This window comes from Ictidomys tridecemlineatus, chromosome 3, assembly GCF_052094955.1.
Source record: "Ictidomys tridecemlineatus isolate mIctTri1 chromosome 3, mIctTri1.hap1, whole genome shotgun sequence".
Taxonomy (NCBI): domain Eukaryota; kingdom Metazoa; phylum Chordata; class Mammalia; order Rodentia; family Sciuridae; genus Ictidomys; species Ictidomys tridecemlineatus.
Window position 1 is genome coordinate 70,506,505 of NC_135479.1, and position 17,841 is coordinate 70,524,345.

General features: G+C 34.6%; 1 pseudogene across 1 annotated transcript in view; it reads left to right on the forward strand.

The window, feature by feature from the left end:
* LOC144364696 (tRNA (32-2'-O)-methyltransferase regulator THADA-like) overlaps positions 1 to 17,841 on the forward strand; it is a 52,356-nt pseudogene that overhangs the window by 26,758 nt on the left and 7,757 nt on the right. Inside the window, exons 14-18 of the transcript XR_013435642.1 lie at positions 1,325 to 1,460; positions 1,964 to 2,100; positions 4,592 to 4,750; positions 6,827 to 6,984; positions 15,487 to 15,596. The product of XR_013435642.1 is annotated as a tRNA (32-2'-O)-methyltransferase regulator THADA-like (transcript). The remainder of the gene's footprint in view (positions 1 to 1,324; positions 1,461 to 1,963; positions 2,101 to 4,591; positions 4,751 to 6,826; positions 6,985 to 15,486; positions 15,597 to 17,841) is intronic.

Here is a 17,841-nt window from a genome sequence, read left to right on the forward strand (position 1 = left end):
TGATCTCAGAATAACAAAACAAAACAAAATAACAATAGTAAAAAACCTCCCAAAACAAACAAAAAAACAACTCCTCAGTTTCTTAGCTGGATGCAGTGGCTCATACCTGGGATCCCAGCTTCTCTGGAGGCTGAGGCAAGAGGATCCCTGCCTTGAGCAACACAGGGAGACATCCATCTTCTTAAAAAAAAAAAAATAGAAGAAGAAGCCTCTTCTTTATTCTACTTAATTTTTCATTTTGTTTTCCTTTTTAATTTACCACCAATGTATTGTCATAAATTTGGTTTTGCATAATTTTGAAAGTATTGTATATCTTATACAGATTTACCACAATTTATTAATCTATTGTCCTGTTTCAGAGAAGCAACAAATGAGCATAACACACTTGGTTGAATCATCATGATAGCAATCTAAGTCTTCATATTTCCCATAGTACCTAAAATAAAAGTAGAAATACTATATGTATGTTGGGGGTTAGGAGTAGGGACACAAACATTTATTCCTTAACAGAAATTTACCTAGAGAAATGAAAACATGCCCAAATAAAAATTGTACAGGAATGTTCATAGCAGAATTATTTATAGTAGCCAAAAAGTAGAAATAATTCACATGTCTATCAACTGATAAATGGATAAATAAAAATGTATGGCCATACAGTGAACTATTATGCATCCATATGAAATAAAGAATGAAGCATCTGTATATGTGGCAGCATGAAAATGGAAAATGTTATGCTAAGTTAAAGATGCCAATTACAGAAGACCTTTTATTGTGTAATTCCACTTATGTGGTATGTCCAGAATAGCAAAATCTATAGGAACAAAAGGTAGGTTATGATTGCTGAGGGCAGAGGAAGGATAGAGGTGCAGAGAGGAAGAAACTGCAAATAGGTAAAGGTCTTTGGGTGGATAAAAAAATGTTCTAGAATGTGGTATATGCCTATATCTCTGACTATACTAAAAAGCATTGACTTGTATGCATTAAATGTGTGAATTGCATGGTGTGTGAAATATGTGTCACGAAAGCTGTTATTAAAAGTTATCTCTTGACCAATTAGCACATGCCACACGGACCTGGGTTTGATACCTCAGCTAGAGGAGGTTCAGAGTGAATGCATAATGAATCCAGGCAATTAGGGAAGACACTCAGTTCTTTAACTAGTATCTTTAACTAGAAATGGGCAGTGGACCAGATAACCTTGAAAAATCTCTTTCTAGTTCAAGTATGAAGTTCAGTTGAGTTTTTTTTGTGGGTACTGTTTTGCTATCCATAAATTTATAAATGTGTTTTAAAATGGGTATTGTTTTCTCTTTGCTTTTTCTAGTTATCAAGTGCTTGATAGAAAATCTGGAGGAAGAGGTAGCTCAAGCTGAAAATTCCTTGCTTCAGGCAGTGGCACCGTTTCCAATGTATGGGTGAGTTCACTGTATAACAGGAGCCCTGCAGAAGTTACCACTAAAATAAGAACATCCATAGCCGCCTCTCCTCTTAGAAGCACACTTAGGCCCCAGCTTTCACCTCTTATCAGTGTGTCCTGGGAATGGAATGTAGTCTGCTGCCTTAAAGAGAATAGAAAATTAGACTTATAAATCTGTTTATACTTTTTTGTGTTTCAAGTATTTCATGTATTACACAATTTTGAAATATATTCGTTTTTTTATAGAGAGAGTGAGAGAGAGAGAGAGAGAGAGAGAGAGAGAGAGAGAGAGAGAGAGAGAGAGAGAGAGAGAGAGAGAGAGAGAATTTTTAATATTTATTTTTTAGTTCTCGGCGGACACAACATCTTTGTTGGTATGTGGTGCTGAGGATCAAACCCTGGCTGCACGCATGCCAGGCGAGCGTGCTACCGCTTGAGCCACATCCCCAGCCGGAAACACATTCTTTAAACTCCTTTTATGTATCAATTTCCATTATTAATATTTCTTTTTTTTTGATATAAGTGTCCCCAATGTTATTGTTGCAGCAGCCTGCAGTTGGTGAGTGAGTGGAGACTTTTGGTGGAGAAACTCCTGTTCATGTCCTACAGGCTTTCTGCTATGGTGTCTCCGGTCATTCAGAGCTCCTCCCCTGAGGGCCTCATCCCCGTGGACACTGATTCAGGTCAGCAGACAAAGAGAGCTATAGTGCTGTTGTTTGATTATTATATCATCTGTCTCTCTTCTTTGGTAATCATACCTTTGGAGAGATATAAAAGCTAAGTTGAGAAAATAAGAAAGGCCTGTAGAAGAAGAAAAATAATAAATATTTATTGATTATGAATATATCAGTGAATGAACAATTACTGATAGGATAGGAGCCAAGCTTAGTGTCTGGGAGGTCCTACTGTGGCATGCATGGGTACTTGAACAAGTCCAAAAAGATTGGCTATTAAAGATGTGCACAAACATAAAGTGTACCTTTAAAATGAAGTAAATTTATATTTCAGGTTAAAGTTTGTGAATGCATTTTGTAATGCAGATGAGAGCCTTTTATTAGGAAGAGTCTGAGTATATTATGAACACATGTTGTCCATACAATGAAATACCTTGGGATGATATTTAAAGTGGCCTGGAGCAGTGTGTTTTACATGGAAAATGTTGGCTTTTTTTAAAAATAATAATAAGTTGGATAATGTGTTGGTTCATGATGCCAAGACACATTTATTTAGGTTAATGTTTTAGCTTTCTTTCTTTGTACATGAAAAAAAGTAGTCTTTGTTTTTTAACTTTTGAAAATTATTTATTTTTATGTGGTGCTGGGGATTGAACCCAGTGCCTCACACATGCTAGGTAAGCGTTCTGCCACTGAGCTATAGCCCCAGCCCAAAACATGTAGTCTTATAGCTTATATTTGGATCAGGCAAATACCAGATTATTCTAGATCAAAGGTCTTGAATATTTCAGTTACCTATTGTAGAAAGAGCCTATAGGGTATGCTAAAATTCTTTGTGTAGGGAGTTTTAAAATATCTTTGGCTCACAGACTTTTAAAAAATTCTGTCTCATCTTTTGATTGTCTTTATTTTTCCCCCTTCTTCCCCATGTTATCTGTCATGCATTCTGAATTTCTTGGAAAAAACCTCCCAAGAACCATAGAATAAATGAACAGGATCCTTGAAATTTTATTCTTATTTTTCCTCATCTTTGTATAGTATCTTTTGGGCTAGTGTTACTTTTTCATGACTATTGAAGTTTATTTGGGACAAAATTTCAGTGAAGAGACAAATGAGCATAACACATTGGTTGTATTTTCATGATAGCAATTTGAATCTTTATATTTCCAACAGTACCTAAAATATAAGTATAAATAATAGATGTATGGCTAATACCTGTTCTTTGATTTGTTCATCTATTCTGCATTATTACCTGTTGGTATTTTTAAAAAGTCAGAGCATGGGGGCTGAGGTTGTGGCTCAGTGGTGGAGTGCTTGCCTAACATGTGTGAAGTCCTGGGTTGGATTCTCAGCACCACATATAAATAAATAGATAAATAAAATAAAGGTTAATCAACAACTAAAATGTGTATATTAAAAAAAAAAGTCAGAGCTTGGCTAACTTCTTATTACCTAGCCATTCATTTATTCGTTCAGCCCATGTTATTGAACCTTGGCCATGAACCAGTTTCTGTTCTAGGCACTGGTACTCTGCAGTGTACAAAGTGTTGCATTCATGGAGCTTACTCCTAATCTAGTGAGTGCTCATTGAGTAAAAATGAAATTTAATGTAATACTAGGACTGTAAACCACACTGAGAAAGCAGTATATTATATGATGTATTTAAACCCAAATATGGAGTCTTCATGATATTTTTATGAAAGACTGTTTGGTTGTTAATTTTAAAGAATTTTTTAACATTTATATTTTAAAATTATATTGCAGATAGGGAAACAACCTCTTAAAATTAATTGAAATTTATTGGACTTCTTTCACATGATAAGCATCATGTTTGAGATTCTTTTTTTTTAACCTTCATTTATTTAATTATTTAAAAATATTCTTAGTTGTACATGGACACAGTATCTTTGTTTTGTTTATTTACTTTTATGTGGTGCTGAGGATAGAACCCAGTGCCTCACACAGGGCAGGCAAGCGCTTTACCACTGGGCCATACCCCAGCACACCTTACCTTTATTTTGCTGAGGATTGAACCCAGCACCTCTTGCATGCTAGGCAAGTGCTCTACTGCTGAGCTACAACCTCAGCCCCGTGTTTGAGATTCTTAAGACAACAAAGAAGCAATGTAAATGAAATGGCAGCCTTTGTTCTGTGGATGGTTATGGTTGTATTTTTTATCATATCTTCAGCCCAAATTGCCATGTTTTAAAAGTACACTTAAAGGGGGCTGGGGATGTGGCTCAGTGGTAGAGCATTTGCCTAGCATGCACAAGGCCTCAGATTCAATACCCAACACTGCACTCCCGCTAAAAAAAAAAAAAAAATAAAAAGTCTACTTAAATATCATGAAGACTCTATACAAATAATTTTCACATTACCTACTCTGTGTCTTCTAATAGAGGTTATTATCAGGTGCTGAAAATTACACAATTTTTAGTGCAGGTACCCTCAAGTGAATCTGCATGAGATGTGGAACTGGAGTTTCGTGTCTTTCTTACAGAGTCAGCAAGCCGCTTATAGGTGATTCTCAAAGAGATTCAACCACAAGATACTAACGATTACTTCAACCAAGCCAAAATACTGAAAGAAAGTGATAGTTTTGATTTGGAGGACTTGAATATCAATGTATCAAATATTGATAATTCTGCAGAAATCAAAGGTAACATATGTAAAGTTGATATGTAATCATTGTTTTTTTTTTTTTTTTTTTGTATGGTACTGGCGATTGAACCTAGGTCCTCATGCATGCCAAGTAACAGCTTTATCTTTTAGTTTTAGTTTCAGCCCCAGGTGATTAAGTAATAGTAAAATATATGGAATGTTTTCTTATATAATAAATGAAGTCTTTCTTTAAAAAAAAATTGGTTTTGGAAATGATCTGGTTTTAGGAATGAATTTTATAGACTTTTAAAACCAGAAAGTGATGTGTTCCAGTTCAGCATACAAGGTGGTACAGCAGAAGGCTTTTAAGTGCTAAAATCCTCTTGACAAGCCAGGTGCTGTACAAGCAGTGTTGCTTCTTGAATCTGAGTGGGGCAGCAGTCATTTCCTTGCAATGGGGTTCATCTGCTGTGCAAGTTCTTAAAGTAGAACAGCCCTTAATGGAAATTAACTTTAGTACTCATCAAAATGTGAGGTGCTCTGTTTTACTAGGCCACCAGAATTTCAGTCTCTACGGCTTGTTTTTATCATTAGTTGTTACTATTGAATTTTCTGTGATACTGTGAAGCAGTAGTTTCTTGATTTATTACATATTCTGCATTTTCCACTAGATGGCGATATGGTTTTACAAAATTGTCTTTGAAATTATATTTTTTAGAATTACAAAAAGTATTATTATGTGCTTATTGTAATAGTTTCATACAACATAGAGATATATACAAATTAAAAACAAATTAAAGCTGTTATTACTTCATTTTTTACTTTCCTGTTTAGTATATGTTCTTTTATACCTATAGTATGTTATTTATATATATTTATCATTTAAGTTTAGTGGATTTTTTTTTACAAAAACATGGGATTACAGTATAAATATTATTTTGTTAATTTGTATTTTTAATTTAAAAGTTTATTTTGGATTTTAAAAATGTCAGTACTAAAACACTCCTGAAGGGGCTGGGGATGTGGCTCAAGTGGTAGTGTGCTCGCCTGGCATGCGTGTGGCCTGGGTTCAATCCTTAGCACCACATACAAACAAAGATGTTGTGTCCACCGAAAACTGAAAAATAAATATTGAAATTCTCTCTCTCTCTCTCTTAAAAAAAATAAAATAAAACCACTCCTAAAATACTCCTAAAGCAAGAATAAGGTAGTAAATCAGGGTAATTGTAGCTTATTGACCATGGGATTTAAATATATCTTGAAGGAGATTTTGTGTTTTTCTTTAATTTATTTTTCTTCAGTACTAGAGGTATCAAATCCAGGGGTGCCCTACCATTGTGCTACAACTCCAATCCTTTTTATTTTTATTTGGGACATGGTCTTGCTAAGTTACTGAGCCTCGAACTTATGAGCCTCCTGCCTCAGCCTTCCAAATTTCTGGGATTACAGGTGTGCACCAATGCACCTAGCTTTTTCCTTTGAATAGGACAAAGGGGAGAGGGGAGAGGGCAAAGGGGTAGGAAAGACAGTGGAATGAGACAGACATCATTACCCTAGGTACATGTATGATTGCATAAATGGTGTAACTCTATTGCATATACAATTAGAGAAGCAAAAAATTCTGCTCCATTTGTGTACAATGAATCAAAGAGCTTTCTATTGTCATGTATAACTGATTAGAACTAATAAATAAAAAACAAAAGGAAAGAAAAAATAAATATGTAAAAATAGAAAATAAAGTTATTTTCTACTCAACTGATATAACAGCCATATTTACCAAAATAAATAAGAAGTGTAGTTATTAGTCATTCATATAATACTTAATGGATATTAAAGAGGCAAAGAGAATTTGTTTCATTAATTTCCAAAAGTTAGACTTAAGTTTTGAAGGAATATTTTGTTTTTTAAAAAATTGATTTTGAAAACAACAAATTAAAAAATACTTAGCATGATTTCTCCTCATGGCACATGCTTGACACAACTTAGATTTTTTTCTCCTGAATAAATAGAACATATAACAAATTGGTTTGTTTAAATGGATTATTCTTGGGGAAATTATGAACAAGCTTGTTCTAAGAAACCTAGGGTGTGAATAATCGAGTGTCTAGTGTTGCAATATTTTTTTTCCCTTAAGGTAAAGAAGGAAAAACATGTGATGTAACTGCTCAGATGGTGCTGGTGTGTTGTTGGAGAAGTATGAAGGAAGTTGCTTTACTTTTAGGCACACTGTGCCAGCTTCTATCTATGCAGTCTATGCCAGAATCTTCTGATGGATTATTAACAGAGGATCAGGTAAGGCTCCAGCAGGTATCCTTTTTGGTCAAGATGTAAATCACAAGCTTCTATTTATGATCCAACTTTAAAAAATTTTTTGAATTTTTCTTGAATAAAATTTTACAGCTGTCAACTGAAAAATAGTTCACAATAACTTAGAATTTTAGACCTGTAGTACATTTCAAAACTATGGCATTTTAGGAATATTTTTATATAAGCATAGTTTTTAACCTCACTTTTTACTGCGATATTATTATTTTAATTCTCTTTCTCCATTTAACATACATAAACTTAAATTTTAGTTGAAACTCTCTAGTAAAACTCTCCAACTCTCTTAAATTTTGCAGAGGAATACAAAGTAACATATTGGTTGATTATGGATCTTATGTTTCCCACTACTTCAATAATAAAGTTGTAGTCACTTTGGTTTTTTTGGCTGACTTTTATTTTAAGACCACAAAGTTAGTTCACCATCTGGGACTTTTCAAGGGACTTGAGTGCAGTGTTTACAAGAAATTAGTTTACCGCAAGCATTTCATTTCGAAATATTTTAGATTTATTAGATTTCTGTTTTTAATTGATTCCCTCTTCCTTTCCATATGGTTTCAACAAATCCATTTCCCACAGTTTTCCAGCAAAGATATATAACACATACTTTCATTTTTAACCTTTTTCAAATAAAGATAATTTTTCCCCCTAGGGTATTACAACATTCAAGAACAAAACAAATATTGTATTATGCTAATGCTGATTATTTCTATAATCACTACGTGACTCATTCCATGAAAATAATGCTAATATTTTTATTCTCACACTCTGTGGCTCATGTGCTTGCATCTGGTTAACAGCTGGCATCTGTGATGTTGCAAGGCCCCCGGAAGGAGAGAGGCAAAGGTGAACAGTACACTGTGGGCAGCATTATGTTACTTATTCTCCTCCAAATCAAATAGGTGTTAATGTTCTAGAGTAACTTGGAGTGGTTGCTGGTAACTGGCTGTAGCGCCAATGCCAACATCTTTGCTTAGGAATCAGTTATGATTAATGATTACTTCACTAATGTTTACCATCTTGCTATGAAATAAACATGTGCCTTGATTTCTCATCTTCTCTTTACAAGGACAAGTTAAAACATATAGTTTTGGGGGGGTTGTTGGAGTGTATTAAAAATAAATTAAGGGAAACATTTTGTTTCCACTATAACTGAGGCAGACCTGAGAGCTTCCTATGAAAATTATTTTGCCTTGACACCTTTTCTGATGCATTCAAAGTTTTATGTAATGTAAGTGAATTTATGTGGGATAACTGTAAACATTCTGAATTAAGATGAAAGAGAAGTTTGTAAAAAAAACTCAAAGACTAACAATAACAATAATAAAAAGACGGGCTCTTAAAAATCATAGAGTACTTCCAATGGTGATTTGCTTGAATAAAAATAGAATTCTGACTTTTTTTTTTAGTTAAACCTTAGTTTCCATTCTAATGCCCTGCAGTCATTTTTCCAGTGCGTGGTTCTGTGATAACTATAGTTTTGAGAAGAAACTAATGGCTTAACAAGGGATCAAAAATATACGTGATAATTGTGTTCTAATATTGAAATACTTCTCTCTATGGAAAACTTTATTCTTGATGTTGCTGACTTTAAATAAATGTCTCAGTTTAGGAGTATTTGGTCCATGAAAATCCAAAGTCATCAAGAAATTAGTTACATGACTGTTTTTAAACAAAATTTTTTGCTTCTTTAAAAATACTCTCATGTCCTTAATACCTTTAAGAGTTAAAAATATAAATGACAGAGAAGAATATAATTTACATTGGAATGGATGGCCACACCTCAGGTATACCTTGCCAAGGGCATGGTTGCCCTGTTGCAGCTAGATCTGCTGTGCCTGATAGCAAAACTACCAGTTTAAGAGTCAACACCTTAGGTGAATGTGACTGCAACATACCTGGACACATTGAGGCAGTGATGTGACTTGCAGGCAGAATTCCAGCCTCATGGTGGAGAATGTGAAACCTAGGTTTTATAGTACCAGCAATAACAACTATGGTGGCTTTTACATCAATGAATGGAGGACGCTGTTCCATATAGACTAGCATACTGATTATTCCCTCCACTTTTGAAAAAGTAATATAATTCTATTATAATTTGAAATTTCATGGCTTGAGGCTAGAAGACAGGGAAGATTTCTTTTGTAGCCCAGTTTTCTTAAGACCATCCTGATTTTATGGCCCTTTGTTAGGGGGGTGGCCACTTAAATTCCACATATGTGAGTATATCTTATAAGGCTAACAGGAAGTAACATTACAATTTGAGGGCTTTTGTTGCTGTTTGAAGAGAAAAACTGAGGCTTGTTTATAATTCCGAGTTTTCAGTGTTGTAGTCACAAACTATTGGAGCATAAAGGGTCACAGTGATGATATTCTCCAGCTCCTTTGGACAGGAGGAAGCTGAAACCCCTGGATACTACCTGGTCACAAAGCTGGTTTGTGGCAGCTCTGGATAGAAACCTGATTCTTCTCCTTCACAGACATGTTTACATGGCACAGTGCTGCCTTTGTTCTAAACTGCTCATTTAATTTTTCTTTAAGTTGATTTTTTTTTTATTTCTAATACTCAAGCAAATATTTGCAAGCAGCAAGGCAGTAAGACAATTCCCTACTGAACTTTTTAACAAATGATCTTTTCCTTAGATCACTTTTTATGAAGCAGTATGCTCTCACCAGCTGCTCCATGAGGCAAATGTGTTCATTCAGTGGCATGTCTGACTTTCCTCCTGCACTGTAACCATGTAATGAAAGGTTCTTTCATAATGTCCCTGTATAAGAGGCAGAGATAAAACCAGATTTGAGGGATGTAAGTAGAGACCCTTCCAGAGTGGGCAGTGCACACAGCCTTATCACACAGCTTCCTGGATAGTTGGTGTGTATCTAGGTTTTTAGCTTGATGTTTTGCTGATACAGACTTTTGCTTGATACATTTTCTTGGTCCTCTTTCCATGGGATATCTGATACCTGTTGCCTACTGATTTTTTAAAACAACTTCCTCTACCTGGAGTAGCAATACGTTTACATATCTTTTCTGATATTCCTAAAAAGAAGCTTTTGTGGAAATTTTTCATTCCTCTTCCCTCTACTCATAATTGTTGGCACAGAAATCATATGAGTAAAAATAATTGCCAACTATTAGAAAAACTGCTACTTTATTTTTATTTTATTTTTTAATATTTATTTTTTAGTTTTAGATGAATGCAATATCTTTAATTTATTTTTATGTGGTGCTGAGAATCAAACCCAGTGCTTCATGCATGCTAGGTGAGCACGCTACCACTTGAGCCACATCCCCAGCCCAGAAGAACTTCTACTTTAGATTTGGTTATAACTTGCATAATGCACAGGGCTAACTGGGTTGATATATTCCCTCTAGGTTTTTCATTATGGTTTTAGATTTTTTGAAATGGACTAAAAATGAAGTATATGTTTATTAGCATTTGTAAATTTAAAAGTAATTGCCTTTGTATTTTATTTTGCCCAAGATTGATTAGTTTTTAGAATTTGAATTGTGTTGCATGGAATTACCTTTTTTTAATTTATTTTTTAAATTTTGAGACATGGTCTCACTAAGTTGCATAGGGTCTCACTAAGTTGCATAGGGTCTCACTAAGATGCACCGGGCCTCGCAAAGTTGTTGAGGCTAGCCTTGAACTTGCAATCTTCCTGCCTCAACCTCTAGGTATGTGGCATCTTGCCTAGCTGGAAGTTATCATTATTAAGTTTTGAAATGAAGTTGAGCATGAAACCACATCTTTTAGTCACCTATTTATTGGCTACCTTACTATATAGGTATGGTGGGGACATAAAAAATAATAATTTGTGGTTTTTCTGACCTCAGAGAGCTTAGAAGGATAATAAGGGGCATAAGACAAGTTCATTAAAAAAATTCAGACTAAAGGGCAATGGTTCAAATGGCTCAAGATTAAGAATTTGCTAGAAAGCAAAGAATAAACATTCTGGTAAGATATAGGTGAACACCAGATAACTATGGCCTTTGTTGTTGTTATCCAGGAAAACAATGTTTCAGCTTTAAAGAAATCACTGTAGTAGAGAATGTACAGTTGAAAACATTAATTATCTTACTGGAGGATAAACTTTTGTAAAACATCTCATTTAACCAAAGTGGAATTTGAAACTCAACTGTTGACATTCTCAAAGTTATAAGAAGTGACTTTGTCTTGAATTGAGTCTTATATTTTAAAAGACAAATAAAGCCCCAAATGGACATTTTTTGATTGCTGTTGTGCCAGGTACTCTACTAAACGCTTATATGCTTAATCTCATTTATTTCTCACAATCATCCTGTGAAGTAGGCTTTAGTTCACCACCCTCCTGGCTTCAAAGTCTCAGATCTTAACCACTGTATGTGCCCTTGATAGAAGTGTCCCATCTGTACTTAAATCTTCTTGGGTTTATGTATTTATGAATGGAATGAGTCTTGATTTGTCTACTATATTTATTGAATAGGTAAATAGTAAGTTTTAAAAAGTGAGTTTACATTTGACTTTTGTTGGTGTTATATTCTAGATGAACATTTAGCATCCCTGATTGTCTTGTGATAAATTGTAGATATCTGGAGACATAGCATGTAGCTGTCTTTCCCTATGGCAATTTACATGCTATAAATACAAAAAGCATATTAATTTGTCTGCAGAAATAAGTTTATAAAAAGTTAGAAGCAGGATATGCTAAATTAAAAGACAGTCACTTGAATTTAATTTAATTTTAAAAAAATTTTTAGGGCTGGGGATGTGGCTCAAGCGGTAGCGCGCTCGCCTGGCATGCATGCGGCCCGGGTTTGATCCTCAGCATCACATACCAACAAAGATGTTGTGTCCGCCAAGAACTAAAAAATAAATATTAAAAAAATTCTCTCTCTCTAACTCTCTCCTCTCTCACTCTCTCTTTAAAAAAATTAAAATAAAAATAAATTTAAAGTTTTATTTTAGTTGTAGGTGGACACAATACCTTTTTTTTAAAATTTATGTGGTGCTGAGGGCCCCACACATGTGAGGCGAGCGCTCTACTGCTGAGCGCCAGCCCCAGCCCCTTGAATTTAATAATAAAAAAAAGAAATCATTGCCATTTGTTCTGCATTTTTAGCGTAATTCTTTTTTAAAAATCCTGAGATGTATGCTATTTATATAAAAATATTTTGCAAATACATCATTCAGAAAAAAGGTATTTATGGATTTTTTTTAAGCCAGGTGTGCTCTACCACTGAGCTATTCTCCCCCCCCCCCACTTTTTTCTTGTATTTTGAGACAAGGTCTTCCTAAGCTTCTGAGGCTATTCTCAAACTTGAGAGACCCTCTTGCCTTAGCCTCCCGAGTGGCTGTGATGAGAGGTGTATGCCATTACAGGCTTTTATGAACTTTAAATAGGAACTCAGTGGCACCTAATGAAAGGCAATTGAGTTGGAGTTTTCAGAGAACTTTTAAATTAAGAATTAATTAAATTTTTTTTCTTCTTCTATTCTTACTTTTTAAGTGGTTTGAATAAAATTTGTTCTCCAGTCTGAGTATCTGCTGGGAGATGTCTGGAGGGCCCTTCTATGTCTGCTCATAGACCACATTACTCACTACTCCGTTCCAGTAGTTGGGTTCATCTCTTTCTTGCATCCCCATCATCCACTGTTTTGTAGCATGAAACCTCTAGATCATTCATTCAGGTCTGCTAGCCTTAGCTTTGTTTATGTTGCATCCATTTAGATAAAAAGATCTAGCTCAGTGTCTAACAGGTGCTTAGAAAATGTTTATTCATTCATTCTAGCCTCCCAGCCTCTTCTCATGTCAATTATGCCTTTCCATTTTGGTCCACCCAAATGTGTATATCCTGTTCAAGGTCTGGACATGAAGCCTTTTCTAATTCTAGTGCAGAAGGATCTTTGATTTCTTAGAACTGGGTACCTCTCTGCGTATTGATTTTTCCTCTGCCCATCCAAAATGAAAGCCTACTGAAGACAGACATTTGTTTTTATCTTCTTTATCTACCCCAGCCATTAAGCTGCTAAGCATTTTGCAGGGTTCCAAAGAAGTACTTGTTTTCTGATTAATAGTAGTTTTATATATCCTACAAAAGCAAAAAATTCATAATAAGCTTGGTTATTATCTGTGTGTGTTTCTTGGGAGATGAAGAGCAGAATAAAATGAGGAAAGACTTTTTTTCACCTTTTTCTTTAAAATGTCATTCTGATTTCTGAGGCCAGGATTAACTAAGGCAGAGGTCCAATCTTAAGAAGACTGGTCACCCTACTAAGGTCTTTATTATATGGCTTTTGGTTTAGGTCCCTTTGGAGGAAGTTAGGCTAAAGAAAGCAATGAAAGTGGAATTACTGCTTAAGGAGATTGCAAATCATTACTGAGTCCACAAAGAATCACTTTTCTAATAATATTATGTTTTCCTGAAGTATGTTTTCATATCTGTGACATTTTGGGAAACAGAATTAACTAAGAAAGAAAGAAACTATCTCTATGATTTCCTGTTTTAATTTTCTCTGATTTGAAACACCATAGAAATCTTTTATTTCTCTAATAATAGAAATGGTGGATGTGATGAGTTAGCTAACTGGCGTTTCTTCTGGTCCCCATTTTGTAGGATTAGATATTGAGCTTCAGATCTATTTTGAGGATGGAATTTAGATTTAAGTCTTGATAATTTTGTTCAAAATATATTCTGCAATTACTGTTTTGAAGATAAAAGAAGACCTATTTTGTGGCCTTTAGCCTTATATAATGTGACCTTTAAAAAATATTAAAGGAGTAACATTGAGATATGAGGTGAATCATTAGATGTTTATAGGAAAGCTTTAACTGAAAAACATGATATATTAATCTTTGGGATCTGAAAGTGTTAGAATTTTAAAATTTAACTTTATACTGCTTTTCTGGATCTTTTTTGGCCTCGTTTCTGAGTCTTCTTTCTCCAATGACATCACTTCTTAGGTCATCATAATCAGGTAACACTATGAGCGTGGATACTTTCCCTCTGTTTAGAACCCCAGAAGGCTTATGTCAAACCAAATTCGTTTATAGGTTATGGGCTGGTTCAGAACTTGGCAATTTATTCATTCTAACAGAACAACTTATGAGGTAAGTTCTGTTACAATCCCTAAAGTGTAGATGAGAAAAGTGAGACGCTGCCTGTGGTCACTTTTTTACTCCTTGTGTATCACCTCTGATACATGCAGAACACTAATCTAATCACTCTGCTGACATGAAGGCTGTTTCAGGGTAAGCAGATCAAAATATCCTGGGATGACTTGCCTTCCACTCTACTGAGATCTGTGGAGATGTGGATCAAGAGATAGCTGATAACAGCTTTGGTTCTGAGATTTTTGCAAAACCTGGATTTTCTAAATCCAGTAGCCACCATATATAATGGTGTAAAGCCCAATCAAACTAACCAGTTTAACATCATAAGAACCAAAGCCACAATCACAACTAATTGTTAGTTGTGTTTTATTTAAATAATCAGTTTTAAATTTGTTTGATTTTGCATGGGGAATAAGTGTGTTGGAAAGTGATTGGCTGGCATTCTAGCATAGCCCATGATTCTGAATCACAGTGATAACTATTGATTTTTTTAGGACATCCTTTGTACTAAATCTTATGTTGCCATTAACAGTGTATCACTGGAAGGCAGTTATTGGGGGTTATTGTTTACTGAGTGTATTTTTTCAGTTTGGGAAGGTGAAAAAATTCTATAGTTGGATGATTTTGAGGGTTTGGTTATACAACATGTTCCTGACATGTACTTAATGCCACTGAATTGTAATTGAAATTAGTAACTAATTAATAATTTAATTAACAATTAAAATGGTTAAAATGGTAAGTTTTGTTATGGATGTAAGAGAGGGAAAAAAACTTTTATAGAAAGCATGATTATTTTATCTAGGCCTACGTATGTGAGTGCTGTTGTTTGGTGTATTTTATATTGGTGTTGAATGACAGGAGCACACTGTGAAGTTTGTGACACTGGCATAGAAAGGCAGTTCTAGTGTGGCACTTAAAGATGGCTGACTCTGGAGTCAGACTGCCTGGTTGTATGTCCTGGCTCCACCACTTACTTGCCATGTCACCTTGGGAAGCTACTTACCTTTTCTGGACTTCAGTTTCCCCATTGTGGAGTAGAGATAATAATTGTACTGTGGCTGGGGTTGTGGCTCAGTGGTACAATGCTAGCCTAGTGTGGGTGAGGCACTGGGTTCAATCCTCAGCATCATATAAAAATAAATAAATAGAAAAAAAGGCATTGTGTCCACTAACAACTAAAAAAAATATTTTATAAAATGTACTTATTTCATGGAATGTGAGGATTAAATGAGATAATAATAAAAATGCTTAAAACTTCATCTGTCACACAGTAAGTGTTAAGTGGATGGACATCTAGGGGTAGGTTCTAAGTTATATTACTTATATACATATAAATGTAAGCATAAATTGAATATTTTAAAAAAATTTTTTAAAGGTAAAAGAAATAGGAGATTACTTTAAACAACACCTTTTACAGTCCAGGCACAGAGGAGCATTTGAACTGGCTTACACTGGTTTTGTGTAACTAACTGAAATACTAAACAGGTAAAACAAATATCCTTTTGTGTAGGTTTTTAAAAGACTAAACGTACAAACCATGTGCTTGGAGTATAATTTAGTTTTGTCTTTTGATGTTGAAAAGAATAAAGACTTAGTTGGCTACAAAACTCTTGGAAGGAATGGTTTTCTTAGGTCTTATTGTGTGATTTACTGCAGATGATTGAGTAAAATGTCCATACCAAGTTGCTCTCTCATTGAAAGGTGATTTGAAGTCAACTCGAAAGTTTTTGCTAAAAATAGCTTTGAAATTACTATTTCTTTTCATTGAACAAAATGAATGTTTTGTCTGTTTGAAAATTACTTGGCATTTGGAATAAAATAAGCCCTGGAGTTTTTGCATTTTAATGTATTACAGACAGAGAAAAACACTTAAGGATTTTGTCTTTTTCTTCATAATTTTGTTTTATAGAAAATTAAAAGGAGCAAAAAGAAGATAAGATTATTTCACATTACTTAGAAAAATACTTAGGCATATTTCATATGTTTAACCAAATGTGTATTTTTGACATAGGTTTTGGTAGTTTCATTCATTCATATAATAGATTTTCTCCAAAGAGCTTGTGAGGAAACCTTAAATTAATTAATGACTAAGTGTTCATGGCAAGTGTTCTCTAAATAAAAGGTAGTGTTTTCCAGGAAAACATTTCTTTTGCCTAGAAACTTTTTGAAATGAAGCAGAGTTCTGCCAGCCTTGTAGCTTCAGCAAACATTTTATTTTGGGCTGTTAAGACATCTACTCCTTGAATATTTTTAAAACTTTTCTTTCACACTCCTGGTGAAAACATTTATAAAACATCTTGGCAGTTATGGACTGCACAGAATATCTTTAAATAATCCTTTTAAAATGTCCCTGACATTAAACTGCTGATCTTAAAAATATTTTGTTATCTTTTAAACTTTTGTTTCCAGTGTAGATATGACTTATGAATATTTTTTCTCACAATGCAACATTTTCCATTCCTTCAAATCAGCTGACCAATACATATTGAATGTTAGCTGTGTGCTTTGTATTGTGTTTATTTTGGAGAATATACTACTTATTTATAAGACATGTTTTCTGTTAAGAATTTATGGTTTCATTTGGGAAATAAGCAGGGATGAAGTTCACAATGTTTAAAAAAAGGAGTGCCGTGGGCACCAATAGGTTATAACAGATAGTGGATATAGGCATCCAGCATCTTTCCGTGTGTATGGGGGTGTGCTGCTTGCACAGCAGCCTGGAACGTTAGACCAACACACTTGAATAAGATGAAACTGCCAAATTTTTATATGAAATTGACGTTCTGTTGTAATGGCAGAGAGAGAAAACCATAAGAATAGGCTGGTAGGTCTTCATAGGAGATAGAATTTGTGCTCATGCTTGGGTAAGGTTTGAATGCATAGGAGAAGAAAGCAGGAAAAATCATTCAGAGGCTAGAATCAGCATGGTTTATTGTTAGGTAACTAAGTCTTCTTGTAGTGCTGCTGCTGCTGCTGCTGCTGCTGGGATTAGTTATTAGCTAGATAGATTGAGGTCAAATTCTTATCAACCTTGAAAGTAAATTTGCTGTGTTAGGGATGGGGAGAGACATCAATTTTTTTTTTATCTGAGACAGATCATAGTGTCATAGACAAGAGAAACAATCATGGATGTAACTTAAGCTCTTCTTGGTATACCCATTCTGTTAAATTTGCTGTGTTAGGGATGGGGAGAGACATCAATTTTTTTTATCTGAGTCAGATCATAGTGTCATAGACAAGAGAAACAATCATGGGATGTAACTTAAGCTCTTCTTGGTATACCCATTCTGTTAATTGGTAGCAAACTGGTACAAAAGTTAACCTCCTTAGCTTCTTATCTCTTCATCTCTAAAATAAGAAAAAGAATATTTGCCCTCCTGAAAGATCTCTTTGGCTTTGGTTGTATGTAGCAAATAAAATAGATTTTATAACAACTCTTTGTATTATATAATTTCCTACAAATGTGAGATTTTGTGAGATTTGTTTTGGTTGTGGGGATGGTTGTATTAAAATAGTTTTTGGTTCGAGGTGTTAGGTTAGATAGATTGTGATTACAGATTATAGTGAGGAGAGTCTGGATTCAGTTATAATGACCTAGAACCCAGGTGATTGGGGCTTCCTTTATGTCAATGGCTGTGAGGGTGGAGACAAAGATGTGACATTTCAGTTAACATATGACCTCAGGTAGTAATGGTTCCACATATGACAGATGGAGTGATTAGAAGAAAAA